At 32.7% G+C, this 23084-nt stretch overlaps 1 protein-coding gene across 6 annotated transcripts in view; it reads left to right on the plus strand.

The window, feature by feature from the left end:
• The window catches only part of Exn (Ephexin), an 83762-nt gene that overhangs the window by 10084 nt on the left and 50594 nt on the right, over positions 1–23084 (plus strand). For 4 of the 6 annotated variants that reach the window (XM_026645703.2, XM_026645710.2, XM_026645709.2 and 1 more), the window contains one exon: positions 4870–4899. The exons of 1 other annotated variant lie outside the window; for it this stretch is intronic. The gene's annotated coding sequence lies outside the window, so the exon portion shown is untranslated. Of the gene's footprint in view, positions 1–4869; positions 4900–13920; positions 14088–23084 lie in introns of those variants that run through there. One more of the 6 variants, XM_026645708.2, reaches the window with a different exon arrangement.

A 23084-nucleotide genomic window follows, 5' to 3' on the forward strand; every position in this document is an offset into this window, starting at 1 on the left:
GAAATTAATTTTGTTGCTGTAACGTCAAGCGATTTCGGTACTATCGTATCTGACTGCAATGCTGTCACTTTAAGATAATCTTAACGATACGAGCTTAAGTACTACTACTAATTAGAATATCATTAATAACAATAAAATATTTTTTTTGGTATTAATATTCGGCTTAAATGATATTAAGTATTCATCGCGGAATACTTGACATGTTTCGGGAAGACGGGACCCTCCTGTTAAGACTCGTGTGTTCTAACCCCAGTGGCTCCAATAATAAATAATGATAGATTTAACAATGTATTTCTTACCTAACTGTTCCCCCAACTCCACTGTCCGCGTCAACATTTTTTCTCTTACGAGCCTATGTCACGTATTCAGGCACCATACCTCATCGTCAAATTTCATTACAGTCCGTTCTGTGGCTGAATCGTATTTATATTGTATAGATGAAAGCCTAGTTAGAAAGTTTCCTTTTTGCCGTTAAAATAACTCATTATTTATTTAATATTGTTTAATAATGGGATGTTATAAAATAAATGAACACTCATTGTCGTTTTACTTGCTTTCTACTCAAACACTTGTCCCGTTGCGATGTTACGTATTGTCGTAATGAAGTTACGAAGCTCCACCTCCTTACGTCATACGACATATGTTCATGAGCTTCGCATGGGTTTCATTTCTTTCTTTATAAAAATACTATATCACATGTATGTTTTTGATGTGAATCACTTGGATTTATTTTAACGTCTATACTTTAAGACTTATAAATAAAACTGCTTTCGAAGTTAGTAGCGACTTAGCTATGAGCTCTGTTTAGGGGGTTATTAGTTGAACAATGTTTTATCTGCACGCTTTTCTGTCGAATTTCAGATCATTGATGAAAGAAAGGAAGAAATCTAGAAGTGTTTTTGTTTAAAATTTTTAAGTAAATTAGGATTTTAAAAACTGAACATATTTAAATATTAATAGGAATAAGATAACTATTGTACCAACATTTTTTTTAAAACTATAAAGATAATTAATTTACTAGTGGTAGTAAGGCTTTGTGCCCGGCTTGGTACCACCGACTCATCAAGATTATCACGCAATGTTTTGTTTTAAATAAATAAGAATTTCTATTTTAATTATAATATTTACGTGGGTGGGACTTTGTGCCAGCCCGTCTGGGTACCGCCTACTCAAATATTCTACCGCCAAGCCAGCCAGTGTAATTGCAGGCACAAAAGACATAACACCTCAGTTCCTATGGTTGGCGGTGCATTGGCGGTGTGTGGAATGGTAAAATTACAACACCAATTTATACGCACAGTTGTGACCACTTACCATCGAATAACCCATTTACCTGGCCTATTCCGCCTACCTATACTAATATAAAAATATTGTTTTAGTGAGATTGTCTATAGTCAAAGTGACTTATAGTTCGATAAATAAATAAACCTTGTGATCACAATACCAGCAAGTGTTCCGACTGTCTAATAACAATATACTATTAAATACTATTGTAATGAAATAATAAGTGTTATATTTTATAATTTGAAAAACATACATTGTTTGGATAGGCCAAATGACTCGTGCTCTTGGTATGTTATATTCGCTGTTATATTTTTTATTCGCTGTTAATATCCACACCGATGACAGTTACTGTGACGGCGATTGTGATGTACAATTAAATAGACATTGGTGTTTAATGAAGGAAGAAAGAAACTTAGTTTTGTTAAAATTAGCGTACTAGTATAGTTATGTTTGGTAGTCAAATAGGAATAGTGAACTCTTAAAAAATATATCTTTATATATGTTTGAGTGGTGGAAAGTCCCGTCAAAATCAGTCCAGCCGTTCCAGAGATTAGCCGGAACAGACAGACAGACAAACAACCAAAAATTGTAAAAAAAATATATTTTGGTATATGTACCGTGTATGCATAGATATACATTTAGTAAAAAGCGGTTCTTTTAATATTACAAACAGACACTCCAATTTCATTATATGTACATGTATATAGGTAAAGTAAATAGATAACAATTACGGCCTTACAAATAATGTGAAATGTGTGTGTGTGTTTTTCTTAGAATACACTCCGTGTATTACTTGACTTACGGTATCATGAACTTACATATATTATAAAAATTTTAAAAATATTATAGTCAGTGACGCGTATCATTATGTATCATTCTGACGTTTTATTGCCGTGTTCTACAGCGAGTTACCAGTTTCTTTTTACAGAATTTTACAGAACCTTTATTTTAAGTTACCGACACAATTTTTTATAAAAATATAAAAAGTAAACATTAAATCACTGTGAGTTGATAACATCTCTGACTGATTTTGGCCTCGGCGACCAATCAAAAGACTCCAGCCATCTACACAGTACATTATAGTGCATGAATTCGTAATCAAACTCAAGTGCTCTTTCTATTACCTCACTCTCATTTCCTGATGGGATTGTAAATTGGACGGGTTCATTTAGACACAGGAACAATAGCTTCACGTGCTTTCTGATACCTAGGAGAATAAACACTCAACTTCCATACTCTGAGCGGAGAAGGAAGGCCAATTTTAAAAAAAGCTTTAAATTAGCTCATTCTTTAATTTTGTTTTTAATATCGACTCGTCGAATAATATTAACTACTTATAATCTGTGACGTCACTCAAAATGTAAATGTCGAGGTGGATGTATTATATGTAAATAAAAAAAGCAAGAAGTTTTATGAACTGTTATGAAACACATTCTGTCTTTTAAGTAACAACTATTTTTCTAACTATTGTGTTAGAATATTACACAAATATAATTGTAATAAGATGTTATATAGGTACATTTTTATATCAATCGCCAGAAAATACTACACATTGAACTTCAACGATAGTAAATATTTTCATATCAAATCATATTTAAGAGTAATAAACAGTTTGTTACATGATCATAGGGCCTTAAACTTATTAATAATAATTTTAATTTCTTGTTCAAAATACATTTTCATAGTAAAACGTTACAAGACATGGCCACGATATAAACCGAATTAAATCTGCAAATATCATATCAACTTTTATTAAGCAAGCACAACAATTATTATTGCAACATTTTTACAAATTAAAACTGAGTATACATTATTTACAAGAGGCCTGGTTTCGTTTCTATCGCTATGTCCGATGTACACATAGCACATAATAAGTAGTGACTAATCGAGAGCTCGGTGTACACAGCTGCGCTTATCTGCTAAAAATACCACGAATGGTCCTTGTTTTATGAATTTTATATGAATTTAATTGACGGGAAATAAGGGCAGGACAATGAACAGACTGCATTTGTTCAAAGTTTTTCTAATCTCGTGTCGACGACGTCACGAGACCATCGTTAGCCGTTTTCGCTTTGTAATAATAATAATATAAATTATAATATATATTGATTTCGTTAAAAGTATGAATGTCACGGAGTCATAAAAGATCAACCCGTTGAATAAAAAAAAACAATTAAAAAAGGTTCAAACGCAAATCTATTTAATGTATGCCGAGTTTGTTCAATGCTATTCCTTTAAAAATAACTTCTACACAAAAATATGTAATCTTTGATAGTATTATAAAACTTTTTTTGAAACCTAATGAATCCTTACACAATACCTTCCTAAATTATATTTATTTCTATTATATCGCAAATTTTATTCACAATAACGATGTTCTTTAGTATATGACTAAAATATGCCATCACTATATTTAAACAAGAGCAATAATTTGCTTTAATAATTTCATAAACAATTATTTTTTTAAAGCCTTATTTCCCAATATTTGTATAGTTTGCCTAGAGGTCCCTAGTCGATACGGGGTCCCGAGGCAGTTAGGCAACTGCCTCCAATCCGGCCTTGAATCCTTAATTCATTTCGTTTTTTAGATCCGGAATTTGTAGTAGCTTCACGTAATATTTCATTCATATTTAAAAAAAATGTATATCAATATTTTATTTATTCCCATCTTTTAAGACTTAGTATTTTAATTAAATTTCCTTAAAATAATATAATATAAACATTATATAATTGCGGATAGTACACATAAAAATGGTATGTGATATCTTTCGTTCAATTGTTTCACAAAAGTTACATCTGAACAATTCTCCGATTTGCATTGCATACAAAACCAGTAGCAGAGCTTACGTATGAATTTGCGACAATCGTTTATATTATAATTGTGATGACTTTCGCTCAAATCAGGAACAATGAGTTGAACAACAATACAAGTGATCAACACTTCCGTATCGAGAACAAAACATCGATTCCGTGTAAATTATATTCGTTCTCGATCGATGCTCGTTTATCACATTTCCGTTTTAATGTTTCCTTCGATTTGACAGAACTATTCTACTTGATTAATCGTTACATTGACTTAATCGTTTAGTATGAAATAACTAAATTGAGCAATTTTTTTTATTGAATTAGAATATAATACTATGGGAAGGAGTAAATATGAATAGACGTTATTTACAATGTATTTGATTTTCAGTGTAACTACAGGCACAAGGGACATAACATCTTAGTTCCCAAGGTTGGTGGCGCATAGGTGATGTAAGGAATGGTTAATATTTCTTACAGCGCCATTGCCTGTGGGTGGTGGTGACCACTTACCATCAGGTAGCCCATATGCTCGACCGCACTCTTATGACATAAAAAAAAACCATAATCGAATAACAATTTCAAGGTCAAGTATATTTGTATATTTACTCCTACGCCATTGGATTCAGCCATACGCTATTTTAAAGTTATCTGGCTTTTTAGAAAAAATAACTAACGTCCCAAAGACATTTATATTTGGTAAGAAGAAAATCGATTTAGTATATACATCGTGTGAGAGTCCATCAACACTGTTATAATTTCTGAATTCTGCCATTGTTACAGATTCCTGCGCCCGCGCCGTTCCCACATCTGGTATGATATGTTTGTATTTTATATGTGTAATTAATTTCACTTTATATCAAATATTTGAAGAAAACATTGTTATTATAAATATTGTTTCGGTTAGCAATATTTTATTTTGAACTTGAATCGATTAAATCTCAACCATGAAAACCATCGTAATTGAAATAATGAAGTTCCATGGCTTAATTGTTCCTCTTCACTCAATTTTCCGAGGTCGCTACCTCTTGTACTCGAATTTTAAGAAGGTCATAATGATTCTTTCTATCAGAATGTATATACGAAAGTACATACATACAATTTATACCAATATTATAAATGCGAAAGTAACTCTGTCTGTAATTGGGTATGACGTCAGCTTGAACTTCAAGAACATAGGCTAATTTTTATGCCTAACTCCTGACGACCAAACTCCCACGACGAAAGCGAAGCCGCGGCCGACAGCTAAAGACAGTATAAAAATTCAACATATTTATCAATGTATCTTTCCTTACGATCACTTTTCAGTGGAAATCATTCACTCATACCGTAACCGACTATTAAATTTGACATTTAAGGGTTATGAAAAGCGAAACCCGGTAACTGCAGAAGAAAGATGACCCTTGTAATGCTACCAAATAAGGAAGTCTCGATTTTAAAGTGATATCATTATAAAATATTTTTATATAAGTGAATGGCCAGAGTATGAGCTGGTCGTGGTGTTCTTTAAGTCATGTCTATTTCTACCTATCAATCTATCGGAATGTAACATTCAGAGCCAAGTACCTTAAAGCTAATTGGTAGAAATCGATAGGGCTATACATAGTCATATAAATAAAAAATAACGTTTATTCTTGTTCGTACTTTATGATTTCACGGACCATTCATCCGGTTTGCATGGCAAATGCACTAGGTACATAGCGCTTCGACCCACCAGAAAAGTCAGTATACAAGCATGCCATATGACCTAAAAATAAGTCTAAATGCATTTCGAACTCTATTGAGTCCTCTATAAATCTAAGAACAATAATGGCATTTAAGATAGGTTAGTTGCTTTACTCTAGATCAGGGGTTTTTAAACTATGGGTCGCGACTTCCTAGTGGGTTGCGAAACGTTGTTCGGGGGTACGCGGGCTAAAGAATCATATCGATTATAATCTGGGCTCCTTAACTTATATAATATTGACATATATGGGTTCGTTATAAATACGACAACTTTTTGTTTTGTCTCATGTCGAAAACGAAGTTTTCTTGTTCAACCTGTCTCATTAACTGGTGAGGAAATTTTGACAATACTGAGTTCATGGCTTACGCTTTCGCACCGGTGAGTCATTCAGTAAATGTTACGTGCATTCATTCATTACGCGAGTTTACGACGAAAAACTTTTACTTACAACTTGTCTGAAGAATCCGAGACTCTGCAATATTACACCTTTGGATGAAAGTGACGAAGGTTATTTTTTATATTTGTTTCATTCTTTTTTACAGAAAAAGGCAAAGGTATCGCATTATAAATCCGGTTAACAAACTTAAAAAAATATTTCTAAAATTTTTTTTAAGTTTGTTGTAAGTCAAAAGGCATTTAACAAATTGCTAAGGTTAACAAGGACTATATACTAACATTTATCGTCGTAGTAGTACGAAAGTCGCTTCCCGCCGCGAATTCATCTTATTTCAGCAATAAGACACGTGTGTATATGTGTGTTGCCGGACAAATAAGATTTTTCTTTTTATGTTTGTTCTTCAATCTATAAGTTGTATATATGCCCTTATTATTGTAGCTAATGTAAATATATAAGAGTCCCTTTCATTCTATCAACGTATAGATAGATAGATTACTTACTTTAAAGAGCCGAGATGGCCCAGTGGTTACAACGCGTGCATCTTAACCGATGATTGCGGGTTCAAACCCAAGCAAGCACCACTGAATTTTCATGTGTTTAATTTGTGTTTATCATCCAATGTGTTATATGTATAAAACATCGTGAGGAAACCTGCATGTGTATAATTTACCTTGTAATTTTATAAATTCACTAACCCGCATTGGACAAGCGTGGTGGATTATGCTCCAAAACGAGAGGAGGCCTTAGCCCAGCGGTTGGAAATTTACAGGCTGTTAATGTTGTTGCTGTAACTCACTTTAAAACACTAAATAAAGATAGCCATTAATAATAACTGTAAAGGAATATTTATATATTATTGATGTCATTTACCTTTTAATATAGATAGATAGCCACTATAGCTGTTTTATGCAAAGCTTTCATATTTACCGCTTAACCAGACGCAGGAAATCGCTTGCCTGTAATTAAGCCATTTAGTGCCGTTATGCTTGTTCATTTTGAAATAGGCAAAAATATAATATATTGCTTTCCTAACTAGCAGCGAAGTCCTAATTAATATTGAAAACCGATTATTTAACAATGCAATTATAACTTAAAATTCTTAGCAGTAGATTTGTGTATCCAACTTATAAACGAAACAGAACTGTCAGATGTGTATGAATATATATTTCCTTCGTGTTAGGGCTTCGTTCAAGCCCGTCTGAATAGGCACCACACAGTGTTGACTGGGTACATCCTACCGTCAAAATATTGCCTATTGTATACAAAAAATACTTATCAATTTGAAGCGTTATTAATATTCCTTCTTAATCGAAGTCTAAAACTTATGCTAGAAGTAAATCAAGACCAATCTTGCTACTTTTACTTGTATTTTTTATATACCGTGGCTTGGAGATGTTCTAGGAAAATATTTTTTTCCTGATTTATTCACAGAACCTAACGCCTTAAGTACCTCTCAAATTCAAAAGAAAAAAAAAGAGAAGTTTTTTTCGTGAACTTCCTGTAGTGACAGCTGGTAAATTTCCCACTCCTGGGAAATATAAAAAATACTATCTGTTAATCAGAACTTTTGGAGCTTATTCATTCGACCACGCTTCTCCAATGCTACTTGATGAAAATACTTTGTGCACAATTCGCTATGTTTTCATTCACCGAGCATGGGGTGCCTGGATTCGTTTCCTGTTTCAGTTAAGATAAACTCTCTATATCAAGTAATATACGTGAACTTCCTCACAATCAGTAAAAACAAATATGACCATATAAAGTGCACTGTGGTTCTAGTTAGCGCTCAGTCAGGATAAATTATGCTCACGAAAAGGAGAGTTCTCGTATTACAGGTTCGATTTCAAGTTCAACGACCTAACCACTTTCCCTTCTTCCTGACTTACCTTAACTTCGCCTAACGGGTAGTCGCTTTTCAACCGTCGTCGAACATTTTATTATAGACGTTTTTTCTATTTGACATATTTATACGGCTGTGATCGTATGATGTCCATATATGTTACTTAACATTACTAGTATTTATCTGTTTATAAAAATAATTGGCGTGGGACATTGAGAAAGAGCTGAGTTGGCCCCGTGGTTAGTGACCACGTGGATTACAGCGGATGATTGCGGGTTCGAGCTTGGCAAACACCACAAAATTTTCATGTCAAAAGCACATGAAAGTTGGAGTTGTGGTTGTAGTAGAAAACCGGCGCGTGTCGGATGAAATTCTACTACATGTTTATTTTCAAATCAAAATCAAATCAAATATATTTATTTAATATAATACATCAAATTACATACATCAAAGAGGCCCTGTACCCATAAACTAGGAGACCCGTATCTTAGGGGCCAGTGACTTCCCAATCAGTGTTTACATTTAAAGACTTATTATATTTATATTATTAAGTTTAAGTTTAATGTTTAAGTATTTTAAGAACGTACAAAGAAAGAGATAAAAAAGGACAAATTATGTCGAACTAAAGTGGTAAGGAATTTTCTTATTATTTGTACTATAATATATGCATGCATATGAGTGTTGTGTGAGTGTGTTTGTCTGTGTGTGTTCGTGAGTTATAAACACCAATTTAGCACATAGAAGTTTCGGCGGTGCTTGTCTCGCAAACATCATGCACGTGTACTAACCACTAAGCCATCTCGGCTAATTGCTATTGTGAGATTAACAAACATTACGATCATTAAAATTAAATCGATAAACAACTTTTGACATCTATGTATATCAATATATTATTGGCTCGTGATAAGACAAAAACTCTATCTGTTCTGACAACGTGACGATTCCATTTACCAATAGGTAATGACTAAAAACGACGAATGGTGCTAATATAAATCGTGACTATTAAACTACATGCAGGTAGCGAAAGATAATACTTTCGAATATATTACAATTACTTGTGCAAAGCAAACAGAAATTCACTATTGGTTAGGTCATCTGTTTGCACTGAGTATTATATTGTCTCTCAACGTTTGCGAGTAAATTTCTTTTATTGTGATTTTGAATTTAAATCTGAAATATATATTTTTTATCTGTTTCCGCAAACGAAGCGTTAAGCGCGCTCCAGCCAGGTAGACCGATGAACCCGACTGGACGTGGATAGAGGAACTTTGTCGCGTCTTGGGAAAGTTCTGTCTGACAGCAGAGGATTACGATTGACCCATAATGATTGTCTATATCATTCTAATAAAAACGTATCTTGTTCATATGACAAAACGCTAATCTTATCTTTATGTTATTTATTTATAATTAACCGCATTTACAATAAAGATTAACTAATGAAATATAGAGGGTTATAGAGGGATTACCTGATTTTAGTAAAAAATAAAATGAATACAATATCTTTTGGACCAGTGATAGGTAGAGCTTATTTTGTAGAATTATATATGTGTGGACGTATGATTATGTTTGTGAGTGTAGTATAACAAAGATGTCTTCACAGCAAATATTTAACGGCTCATAACATGGCCTTAAAATTTGACAGTACGTCTCGCTATCATTATGTTAAAATACTTACATATATTTTAAAATAACTTCACATCCATCATGGCATGTGTGTCCGCGTATCAAAGACATTTAATATAGAACTTAAAATCGACACTATGGCGTGTGTTGTGGGGTGTAGGTAAGCTTGAAGGATCAACAGCAAATAATTCAACGTAGCCGATAATCAGCTTTTATCGCTTAGCTATTGGACCTAGGACAGCGATTCACTTTAATCGGTTTATTAATAGATTTGTTTTATCCTTCGTCGGTCTTCATGTAAAAATGATTGCTGCTACTGTATCAGAATTCCAGCTGCTTTTAATTTCTATCTTTAACTAGGGTTCATTCACTCTCAATGTAAACACCCAACCAGTTAAACTTGTAAACTTGTTGTTGATTGGTTATGTAAATTATAATTCAGGAAGAGTTTTTAAATTCCTTATTAAGAGAAGTTCTCTGTGAGTAACAATATCTGAGTATTTTAGAGTTCGATTCAGACGAAACCCCGAGTCCCCTTGAATTGTTTTCCAAACATTGAATACGTTCGTATTGCGTTCGCACGGTACAATTGTCTTATTAAAATGAAGTAGGCGATGTTTTGCAAGTCTCAAAGCAAACCTATCAAGTGTTGCAATCTAATAGAAACGCGATATAGTTCAATGTACACTGAAATCTAATTACATCGCATTAGTTGCCTATTCACGGACTTTTTTTGTATTGGAAATTGTATTGTGTCTCATTGATTGATAAACGACACTAGAAATTAACGCATGTTTGTTCATATTTTCGTGTAAAATACTGTTTAGGTTTTTAAAATCTCACTCAACTCACTCTCTTTACTGTTTATGTATATTTATTTTTTTTTAAATATCAAATTATAAAAGTATCAAAGGTCTTATTTATTTTTGATCCGTTTGTAGATCTACTTAATAAAATATTTGATTGAATTCAAACCGAATACATATATAACCTTTTTCTGTATTCCATGTCAAAACTAAAGATATATTTAAATGTAATATTACGATTCAAACAAGTTTGACGTTTGAATTCGTTCACGTTTGCGCTTATAATTATACATATTTAATATTTAACATAGGAACAATAGAGTTATTTTACTCGACGATTTTTTATCCTATCTCTCTTCATTTGAGTTAAATTGCTCAGCAGTCATTTGTCGAGGCCGACCAGTCTTACACGTCTAGTATGATATCATGTGTTTAAATAAATACATAAATAGCATTGCCAATTAATAAAAAAACTAAACTGATTGGGAAATATCGCCTTATAATGATTTATAGCAATGTTAAGTTAGGTACTCTTTTTATACATATAAAATTATTCATAAATATAAAAAATGTAACCGTAACAAAACCGTTATGTGGTATTCAATCTAGCAATATCTTGCTAGTATATCGTACTATTACGATATACTAAAATTATTGATTTTATTAGATCAAGATTGCAAATTAAAATATATGTAGTTTGCAATGTACTGTATATTGTTTGACTTGTGTTAAAATTTGATTTGTAGTATAGTAAATAATCTTAAAAATAAAATAAATTTAAAGAGTACCTGACATACATAATTTAGAAGGATTATTATCATACCTATACCAATATTTACCAAAAGTAACTCTGTTACCTCTTCACGCTTAAACTGCTAAACCAATTTAAATGAAATTCGGTATGGAGATACTTTGAGTTCCGGGGAAAACCATAGCTACTTTATTAATTCACTATTATTCACTAATAAATGGGTAATGTCGGTTTGTGTACTATAGGTAAAGTTTTGTAAATGTCGCGCGGGTAAAGCCACAGGTTCAGCTAGTAGGTAATATTATATATGCTGATTTTGAAGGTGAATAAAATCTATCTCCCTTGTGTGAAACAAAATACAGTTATACGTAAATTGAGCGAGTTGATAAACTTTCAAGAAATTGAGATGCATCGAAAACGTTACACAATAATCATTTCTACAAGGAAGGAAACCTTAGCAGCGGCCGAGCGGGCTTCTGTAAACCAAGACGTGTAATTCTAACAGTTGAATTATTATGTGTTCAAGAGAAGATTTGCTACAGTTGATTAGGCGTTACCTTTCTCTATTTATGAGAACGGCTCTTTCGAATCAGCGACAGCTTTGTTTGAAATATTAAAATATTCTGCTCTAGAGAAAAATGTAACGTTTAAACATTTTATAGGCTCAGGACCGGATTTGGAGGTTTGGAGGTCCTGGGGCCACAAAGTAGAGTCCGCTAATTATTATTTACGAATTAATTTGAACAATTTAATTTCTATCATTAATATTTGTCAATAATTTATTTACTTTTTGTATCACTAGGCTAAGCTAGGATATGTTTAAATAACAACGCGATTTTAAGATTGTATTGTATTTTTAAAACTATATGCCTTACTCCTTCAATCAAGCCGAATAATTTATAAAAAAATAAGAATTAGAAACACGAACATAGCATTGATTTTTCCATTTTTAACAACATAACGACAATCTAAACTTAAATAACGTCTTTTTACTTAAAAAGTTTCAAGATGGAAAAAACGCGTCAGAATACAACTACTGGTTTTATAAATTCCGATGGTCGTGGTGAAATAAGGTTGGTGATTGAATAATGCTCGGTATTGAAGGTCTTATACGCCGCTCCGATGAATAAATCCAGTCGCCGTCTTGACATCGCACGCTTATAACCAAGACGGCGACTGGTACACTGGTATTTGAATTAGGAGATGAGTATCTATACACAACTATTCGTGTGATTAAAGAAAATAATCATGTCCAATAAAATAACTTGTTTCGTTATTATGTCAATTTAAAATCGGCCTTTGATCTATGCTATTGTCGCTGGTATATTGAATATATCGGTGACGATAACAAATATTTTCCATGGAAACAACTCGGCGATCGTGTAGATAATTACAGGTTGAGGTCCACGAGTCTACTGACATGCATTCCACGTGTAATTACACTGCGGCTGAGTTGACTTGCTCACATACTCTGTTACTGACCTGGTAAATATTCCTTATATAAAGAGAACACATTAAAACATTGATATAAATCAGTTATAGGCTGAGACTTCCTACATGCCTTAAGTTGAAGTTTGCGTACCAAATGTAGAAAGCCGAGTTGGCCTACCTTATTGAACATGTTAATCTTAACTGAAGATTCCTTCTCAAATTTTCAGTGCAGGAAATCATCTAAAGGAAACATGCGTGTGTCGGTCGCCACATGACAATAAAACTAGGGTCCACTTGTATTTACTTGTAATGGTTATGACACCTTCTCGAATCTATACTTCCGATCCAATTTCGACTATTTCTCACACAAAATAAAACTCAGCTTAATCATAACTGCCCCAATTATACTCAATTATGTATATTTGTTGTGATATCCGATCGAACTTCGAGCGAATCGCAATAAGATTGTTGTATTAGTAGAATAGAAAAACGTCTAAACGGCAATAATGACGTTTTGATTCGTATCTCATTCGCGAAATATTGACAATCGACTTACAGTGATATGCCATTTTGGAACGTGTATCCTATAAATTTTATAACTTTTATACTCAATGTCCCTTATTACATTCTGACATTTCACGCTCGTGTTTTGCGGTTAGATTCGAGTTTCTTGTTACAGAATAACCCTAATGTACTTGAACAGGACGAAATAATCGAATAAGCTCCAAAAACTCTCCTTCGCGGAACAGCAGTCGTAAGATATTTAACTATTCTTATCTTAGTCGAGCGATAGAAAACAATATAAAAGACATAAGTACACTCACTTTTTTAAATTTCTATCTCAACAATGCCGATATTTAGCGGTTAAACTTATGATGCCAATTGTACAAAACATTTAGTTTACAACAAATGTGTTCGTCATAATATAGTGATTAGTGTCATTGTGATAATAATGGCTTCTTACTTTCGATTCTATGACGACCGTTATCCGATAATGAGCCACATTATTGTGAAACTCATTCTATTTACTAAATAAAACTCATGGAAGCTACGCCTTTTGTTCTTTTATTTCGTTTCTCACCAAAAAATGACCTAAAAATTCTATTATAATACCGTATTATTCGTAAAATTTACGATAAAGGCTTATTTATCGAAGGCTTTAAGAATGTATACAGGTAGGTGGTACCGTCCGTTTCACCCAGTTCCGACTGCCCCGTCTGGGTCATGTCAGTTGGCGGGCGTACGTTTGACGCGTAGAATTGTTGCGACCGTTCCGACGGTAACATGTGCGCGATCGATTTATTCGCGTTATAAAACCTCCCGCTAAGAGAACGTCCTAATAATAATCGTCAATGTTAACGAAATTGTGACTGTTGGTGATGTTACTTAGTGATGTGATGTGTTGTGTCTTGGATGTTACGCTACAGGTATGTTTAATGAAGACGGCTCGCATAATTTTTTATATCTCATAAATCATTAAAGACTAAATATGTATTTGTTTTTTTTTATGTGAGTTATTATATATGTAACGGTTTTTATTCGAATAGTTTAGGTTAAACAGATAATAATAAATGAAATACGAGGAAGAGAACTGTTATATGTAATAATTATTTATGAACATTAAAGATTTTTTTTGTTCGATTTTAGTTTCATTCAATCTTCAGAAATAACTTTTTTTGGGAAAGCTCGTGACGTATTCCTTATCTGGTGTTTAGAAATACTTTCGTAATTAAAAAAGTGTTCCAAAATAGTTTTATTTAGTAGTTGCTTCATATTTCTAATGGGCAATAATTACAACTTACTATTTTAATATTATGTTAATTTCCATAATGGAAACAATTAGGTTAACTGTGTTTGTATTTGACCACAGATAAAAAAAAATCTACTGAATTTAAAAGCCAATTTTGTCGCGAAGAAATAGTATCTATAAAACTTAATTACCTTAATTTCATTTCATAATATATGAAGTAATCATAGCATCATATAAATTCCATATTATACGAAATAGTAAAAATTGTTGACAATATAATATAGAAATATTTGCGTGTTGGCAATTTCATTTTTCATCGAGCCTTTCCTTAAGATCACGTCTTGTCAGTGATATGTACGCTTGATGTCTTTTATCAAAATGAATCATGAATAAATATTTTTTATTATTATTTTATTGTGCTAGTTATATTATATTACGGTAAATTAGCTTCGAGGTATGTATATTTCAAGTGAGAGTGAATGTGATTATTATACGTGTTATTTGAACCGTATCTCATATTACACAGAATTGTAAAGGTTTCGTAAATACTAAGGCTATATTTCCTAACATCGTAAACTGAGGACGTTATCTATGATATATTTAGCTATATTAGGTTTTGAATAAACTTATTTTAAGCAGTGGTTTAGTCGTCATAAATACATTAACTCTCAGTTTCTGTATTTAACGAAACGTTATTGTGACTCAGCTACCGATCGAACCGGATTACTATTAACCAGCCGTTAAATTCGTTCGAGTATAGTTTTACGTCATATACGATCGAAACTTACGAAAGATTTTTTTATTGGGACGTTTTTGAATTTCGTAGACAACTTTAGTATTTGTAAACAAACGAATCGTTTCTTGAATATCGTAATAGGACATAAGATTGCTATTGTTTGATAATATATTAATTACATTGCTGTTACTCAAAATTATTAAACTATTATAACAAAAAAACATATAGCTATGCAATCATCATCATACGTATACCTACATACATATGTATGTTATTACAGTAAAATAGTTTTTATTATTGCGGTGGTAGGGTTTGTGTAGGTCCGCCTGGGTGGATACCACCCACTCACCAATTATAGTCCCGCCAGACATATTGATGTTTTAATGCTGTGTTTCGGTTTGATTGAGACAGTTTAATAAGGGCATAAGTGATATAAGAACTTAGAGCCTCTTATTGAAAGGGACCTTAGAATATATATGTCGGAGAACATCGTTCTTGTTGACATCGTCGTCAATGGTTACGGGCCTAGTGGGCGTCATTAGGGTAAAGAACAAGCACAAAACACAACTTTGACGTAATTACAGTATTTTAATTAATATAAAGTCAACTAATTAACACTTTAACGAGTAACAACACCGAACAGCGGGTTCGGGGCACCGATCTGACCTTCTATAGACAGTCTTCTACACTTTTCAAGATCCAACTCGATCTGTCCCTTTTTCTAATAAAACAAAATGTATCCGTCAAAACTAGCTCAATCTCTGTCAACCAGATGGCGCCTCGACCCCGCTCGAGGCAAATGCTTCGCTCTGATTGGTCGTTACAAGAAATACAATATCCATAACTTATAAAATTAATATGGTTTATAACTTCTTAAAACAATGTAACAAATCAAATATAATTAACTCAAGAATTTTAAAAGATATTAAAATGTAAACAAATAATATTGTGTGTTATACATGCAAACATCAATCAACCAGACTCATATCTTCCTCCGACATATATATAATTTAAAAGTTAAAGAGAACACTGCAAAAGAACTAAAACCGACGATCCAACTTTATTATCTTGGTGTGCTTGACAGCTACGCTTGACACTCGTCAAGCATCATACTAGTGTGCGTGTGCTTAGTGGCCAACTGATGGCTACTATTTTTTTCAATTCGTACTCCGCTGTGACAGTTTATCAGGCATATAAACAATAATAAATTAAAGGAAGAGACTTCGCCAGCGCAAAGAGGTTTTTATGTTTCTCGTAATTAATTTCTGAATGTAAATGAAACCGTCAGTAACGAAGTCTTTTTTTAATCAATTAAATAACAAACATTATATAGTATAAATACAGGTATATTGCATGATCGATCAATGTTAGGTCTTATTAGAGAAACCTCTGGAAGGATCTTTTGTTATTATTAATTCTCATCGGTATCAAAACAGAAACGACACCGCGGCTCCTATGAATTATGCTTTATGAATTCCGGATATAAAACAATTAAATATAATTTCAATAATGTACAGATATTCAGATTGTTATTATAATTCATTTCATATTATTTTTTTAAGCTATGAAATGCATTTATTTCGAATTGAGAATCGATTTCTACATCGCGTATTAAGTAACCCGTCATTGATATTATGTTAAATGTATCGGATGTAATCGGAAATTCCGTAATGCGGTAGGTTATTTTAAATAACATGACTGTTGGGCGTTACGCTGCGTTCTGAAAGTGATACCATCCGTCTATGACTAATATATATATATATATTTTAAGTAATAATATGCTCGTGTGACGTGTATTAATGACAAAAATGCCTTAGTTATGAATATGTGAAAATATATATAATGGACATAGCATAAAGATAAATTATATAAGAAAATAGGTCGTATATGATGTTTAAATATTATTAGGATAACTTTTATATGTTATGTGAAAACTCTTTTTTTTTCGGATTCGAGTCTGCTATATTAAGAATTAGATGTCCTATTCTTTCGGCTATGTCGTGTAAAATATATAATCATATAAAAAAGTCAATATTTATACATTCAGTTACATATATAGTTATAATAGGAATGTTATTATTTTTTAATATTGAGTTGATAAAGTATTTACTGGATGTAATTATTCATTTATGATATTTTATTTGAATGTTAAAAATAGCAACGTGATTGAATGCGACACATTCATGTATGATTTAATAGTGTTTATTTACGGAAGATTACTTTCTCGTTTAAGTAATTTTGACGAGGAATAATATCATATTACATTTGTGTTCAATGCTCAATAACATGTCACGTGACTACCTAACTTATAATCATTTTACATCAAAGCCAGACCACTTAGTCAAATAAAATATTGTAATTTAAATTCACTTTATTCGCGTAGGCTCTTACAAACTATTGCAGCGATATTTTCTGTTAGGTATTTTAGACGTTGAGCTGCACAAATACCTACGATTAGGAAGGGTGGAAGTTCTGTGCCGATGATGATGTTAGGTGTTATGAGTATGTCTCTTGTGCGTATTTTCACTCGCGCAATCTTTAAACCAGAACACAACAGTACTGAGTGTTGTTGCTTGATGCTAGAATGTATGTTCGAATATACCCAGATTCTACTTTATACCACAAAGCACCTAGCTCAAAGCCCTAACGAGTATAACTTTGTAACTTCTTCGATGCTAAGGTTCATAGTGCTTTGGCGATGTAAGGAATTATTAATATTAGTGGTGGTGACCGCTCATCATTTGAGAGCCGGTACACATTAATAATTTCAGAAGAATGTACTACAAATCCGATAGTTAATATACAAATAAAATTAGTCGATTTCTTCATTCGTCATATTATGATAACGCCCAACGTGTTTTAAATAACATACTAAATATAGTAATCAAATCCTGGTACAATAAACTATGTATAAAGCTCTCGGCAAATGAAAGTAAAATTTCTAGAAATTACGCCGATCATTAAGATTTTATTAGCAAACTAGAACTGGGTATTAAATAAAGAATAGCACACATCGACTTCGAAACGCAGGCATATATATTACTTTGAATTTATTACCTTTTGCAATACATTACACTTATATACGTACCTACGAAATATAAATTTGTAAAATCCTCATAGTTATTATGAACATGTTTAATGCTCTTGGTAAATACATTCTCATTCGATTTGAAAATAGCACATATTTTTAAATCGGTTTCGTAGATCATGGGATTTGCGCGTTCAATCAAACAAAAGAAGTCAGTTTCATAATATTAGTATGGATAACGATTGTTTTGATACATACTCGATCATTTATTGTTACGAGTGTACTAGTTGAAATATTTGTATCGAGCCGTAATCGATGTCGCAATCCCCGACGCAAAGGACATTGGTTGTCTATCTTCCGTTTTTCTTGGCCAAGATAATGTCTTGAAACAATGAGACCATGAAATGTTCTTTATATAAGGTCATCTTCACACGCTAGTGATTACGCCCGATTAAATACGATTACATTGTGAAGTAACACCATGTAATCAGTGTTTACATCACTATATCCTGTACGAATGGGATAGGATACGTGTCGTAGAGGATATCCATTTCCTGTCTCGCTCACTCTCCTCGATTTAGTTTTCTTTCCTCTTCGTATCGGAACACATGCAAGACGTATGTGGGTCGTCGTCTCACGCGAGTAAACGCGATTAGCTAAGCTGTTCACTGTGTGAGGTAATGCCGCACAATCAATGCAATCCTTCCTTTAATCTAGATGAACATTCTATTTTATAATAAACTAGTACACCCCGGCTTCGCACTTGAACATTGTTTTGATGAATCTAATATTTGAGGAGCGTTAGCCATACGTACGAGAACAGATTACAGATATTGTATACAACACAGTCATAGTTCAGTCATTTTGTACAGAATGTTATATACAAATATTCTTCATTTATCGTTCTCTTATTAGTAAAAATCGTATAAAGATCCGTTTAGTGACTTAGAACTACTCGTATATCACAACAACGAATTACTTAAATATGTGTACACACAATACGCGTGCGTGTGTGTGTTTGTATAGTAATACTGGTTATTATATACATAGGTAATTATTTTATTTTTGCAAAAGCAACAGACTTTATTTGTCCGACTATTGGACTCCTCCTCCTCTTTGCGACATGGAACTTATTACAGTATTTTTGAGAATAAAAATTAATTCAATACATTATGTAAGTACAACATTATAATGACTCGCCTTTGCCAGTGGAATGTAAAATATATGCATTATTAGCTCGAAACATACTCGTAGGGGTATATATTATATAACATTATATGTATACATACATACATTAGCCTGTATGTGCTAAAAAGGTTGACACTTGAACGAGGAATTAGAAGATTATTGCAAACCTCATGGCTTATCGTCTGAGATGTTAAGTGTCAATAAATTTATTTTATACTAAATACATAATATACACACATTCAGAATACAATAGAACTAGTTCCGTTGTACATAATCTCTCAGACTCGAAACTATAGTAACTTGATTGAATGTTTAACAGTAGATAATTCACCGGCTACTCACGTTGTAGTAAATTATTTTATTTATTTATTTATACTTTATTGCACCCAAACTTAAAACTAAAAATTACAATATTGAAACAAAATTGATAATATAAATAAACATGAGGTGCAACAGGCAAACAAAAAAATTATTGTATTGTTAATATTTATACATTAGTTGTCGCTCTTGGCTTCGCGCGCGTTTTCGCGGTTAATCGTCAGGTGTTAAGCATGTAAGAGGACGCCTGTGTTACTAAATACCAAATTTCATCGAATTCGATTCAGTGGTTTCGCCGTGAAAGAGCAACGGACATACTTTCGCATATATAATAATAGTATATTATACATGTATAGTACATACTTACTCAAAAATAAATTAACACAAAATCGACTTATTGGGTTTTCCTATATTAAAATAATTAAAATATCAATATCAATTCCCAGTTTCTGAAATAATGTGTGAAATCCCATTTACTGATCTGACTACATAATATTGAACGCTTATCGGTGGCATATAGCGTCATTGGCCTCCATTGACCAATTACGAACTATTTGACATTAAAAATGTCATTTAAATAAGGTTTCATAATTTTGGCGCAAATGTAGATGAGTGACTTGCAGTTTACAATGAAATGAAAACAACATAAAACCTGTCATAGGTTTCGTACTCGTAAAAAATCTTTAGGGATAAAACCCGCATCAAATAGTAATCACAAAATTATAAGTATCATCGGATGACATTTCTTTTTTTCAGTGTTGTGAATACGTACTATGGGATGTTATGTTTTAGTTTGTAGGGATTTACGCCCACAAACTGGTTTCCTGAGACCCCTCAATGAAGAACGCTAAAGGTTTTTTTGCTGTTACTAGGTCAGTTTGAACCGGATTATTGACGTGTTAGAATAATCTTAAAGGTATTTAGAATACTAAAAATGCAAGCACATGATCTACATTCATTAGGCTTATGTGATTAGTCAAATTATGTGATATAAGTATATATTTTTTCCAGACAAGCTTGTTTTACTGAAATAAATAAATGTATATTATTACTAGATTGCCGCCTTCTCTCTTAGTTCTAGATGATTTAGTTTTGTTTTTCAAGTGAATAATTACAATAGACAATTGGAATCCGTGAAAGATACTCGTGAGGTTTAGTAACGAATATCAAAACACATGAACTTGCCCATTTGTAACATGCGTGAGATAATTCAAAAAAATAGCAAATGGACCCAAATAATATGAGTTTATAGATATACATATAATAAATATTATACAACATACATACAGCGGGTAATTAAATCCCCGTTAACATAGTTGAGGGTTTTTAAACTCAATATAATGTTTTGCCGTATCGTACATCATAAACATATGTCGCTAAGTGTGAAGGTTCTAACGCCATATGTTACCATACATGAGTTGAACTCAGGCATTGTTTCACCACACAATGCTCATTATAAAAACGGCTACGTCCGGCCGTTAGACCAGCCTTGACGTCTCCGTGTACGTATTGGGGTTTTCTACGCTATCACAAACTTTATAATTGAGAGTTAGGTTTTTATTTACGCACTAGCTGCCCGTTCCGACTTTTTCCGGGCGAAATAATCATAAAACTATTGGGAAGTAAAAAGCAGCGTCACTTCGAGCACAATCTAAACAATCTTATGTCCCTGACACACAAATAATCATCGAAAAAGATCCAACCGTTTACGAGTTCTCATACATAAACACGTACAGAACATTTATATATCATCAGCAGCCCATACTCGTCCACTGCTGGACATAGGCCTCTCCAATTGCACGCCACTGTGATCGCTCACTTTATATATACAAAGATGATATACTTTTTGCAACCAAAATCGTACGCGGGTAATCGTATCGATCTAACATAGAATAACACTTTTAATTTTGACTATCAAATTCAAGTCGCGAGGATAATAACGACGACCTAAATCGGTCGGTTGGTCGTCCTTCGCCTCCCGTGTCGAACCCCTTTTAGCTGTTATATAAAAGACTAAGTAATGTTAAAAAGTGTGAACAGAAAACTTGTCGAAAAAGATATGTTGTCTTTACGATGATGTATTCAACATCATCTATGTTAAATATATAAGAGATATATATACAAGAACTCACTATAATACAAGTTAATTATCAAGATTATCCGGTTTGTCTATTATATCATTACGCAAAGCAGAATCGTTTAAAGAGTAACTTTTATGCATTTGACACCATCAACTTTTTCTTTTTAATCGTAAGATATACATATCTGTAAAACCTTTTTTAATATACCTATCTCACTGATGTATTTGTCTGTCTACTTTTTTTTACTCGCCCTTACATTTTCATAGTTCATAAAAATAAAAATTTATATTGAGGGTTGTGAATAAATATAACCTGCTTCAAAAATGGAAAGAACCTAACATATATTTAACAGATTCGGTTCGTGATTTTGTCAGAAACTCTTTATTATTTTACGAATATAGTCTAAATACTTATACTTAAAGTATATGCAAAATTAAGGAACTACTATTACATCTTATTACATGAACCTTTTTATATAGAATTATGTGTAAATAAACCTTAATAATAATTATTATTATAAATTCTTGTTGTATAATTTATTGCGTACAAAATTGTCTTGTTTTGTAACCGATGCGATTATTGTTGTAGAAATTTATATTTTGTCATATTTACTCGTACACAATAACTCGTTAAGAATTTCCTAATAAATTGTTGTAAATTCGTACGTTGAATCAATAACATACCTATTTATATTTATTTTCACAGTTCTTAACAACTAAAAAATATTTATTGCAATAAATGAAGATGAAATGCTTGGCACAAAGGTACGTCTCCGTGGAAAAGGTTTTTATGATGTCTAGTTGGCTGTAAGTCGCCGCCAAATGGTGCTGCAGCACATCAACTTTTATACAGTTTAGCCAATCGCCATAACCATTAGAAAATACTATACTAGCTCCGCGTCCCGGATCACTTGCGTCACGTTACGGGTCTATAAATAGATTTTATATTGAAGGACAAACAAAAAAAGAAAAAATCTTGTCAGTTTTCCGGCTAAGAAAGGTAACATTTTTGGCTTTTCGTTTCTATAGTACGTATTATACATATAACCTTTCCTCCTAAATAACTCTGTTTATTGATCAAAACCGCATTAAGTCCGTTGCGTAGTTTATAAGATCTAAGCGTACAGACGGCGGGGAGCGACTTTCTGTTATACATTTTATATAACCTCTATTTATTTATCAATATCGTATCGTATTTACTGTATTCGAGCCCAGATGGCCCAATGGTTAACCTATACCGATGTTTGTGGATTTAAACCGTAGGCAAGCACCACTGAATTATCATGTGCCTAATTTTTGTTTATAATTATTCATGTCGCGGGCG

Source organism: Vanessa tameamea, chromosome 8 (assembly GCF_037043105.1).
Source record: "Vanessa tameamea isolate UH-Manoa-2023 chromosome 8, ilVanTame1 primary haplotype, whole genome shotgun sequence".
Classification (NCBI taxonomy): domain Eukaryota; kingdom Metazoa; phylum Arthropoda; class Insecta; order Lepidoptera; family Nymphalidae; genus Vanessa; species Vanessa tameamea.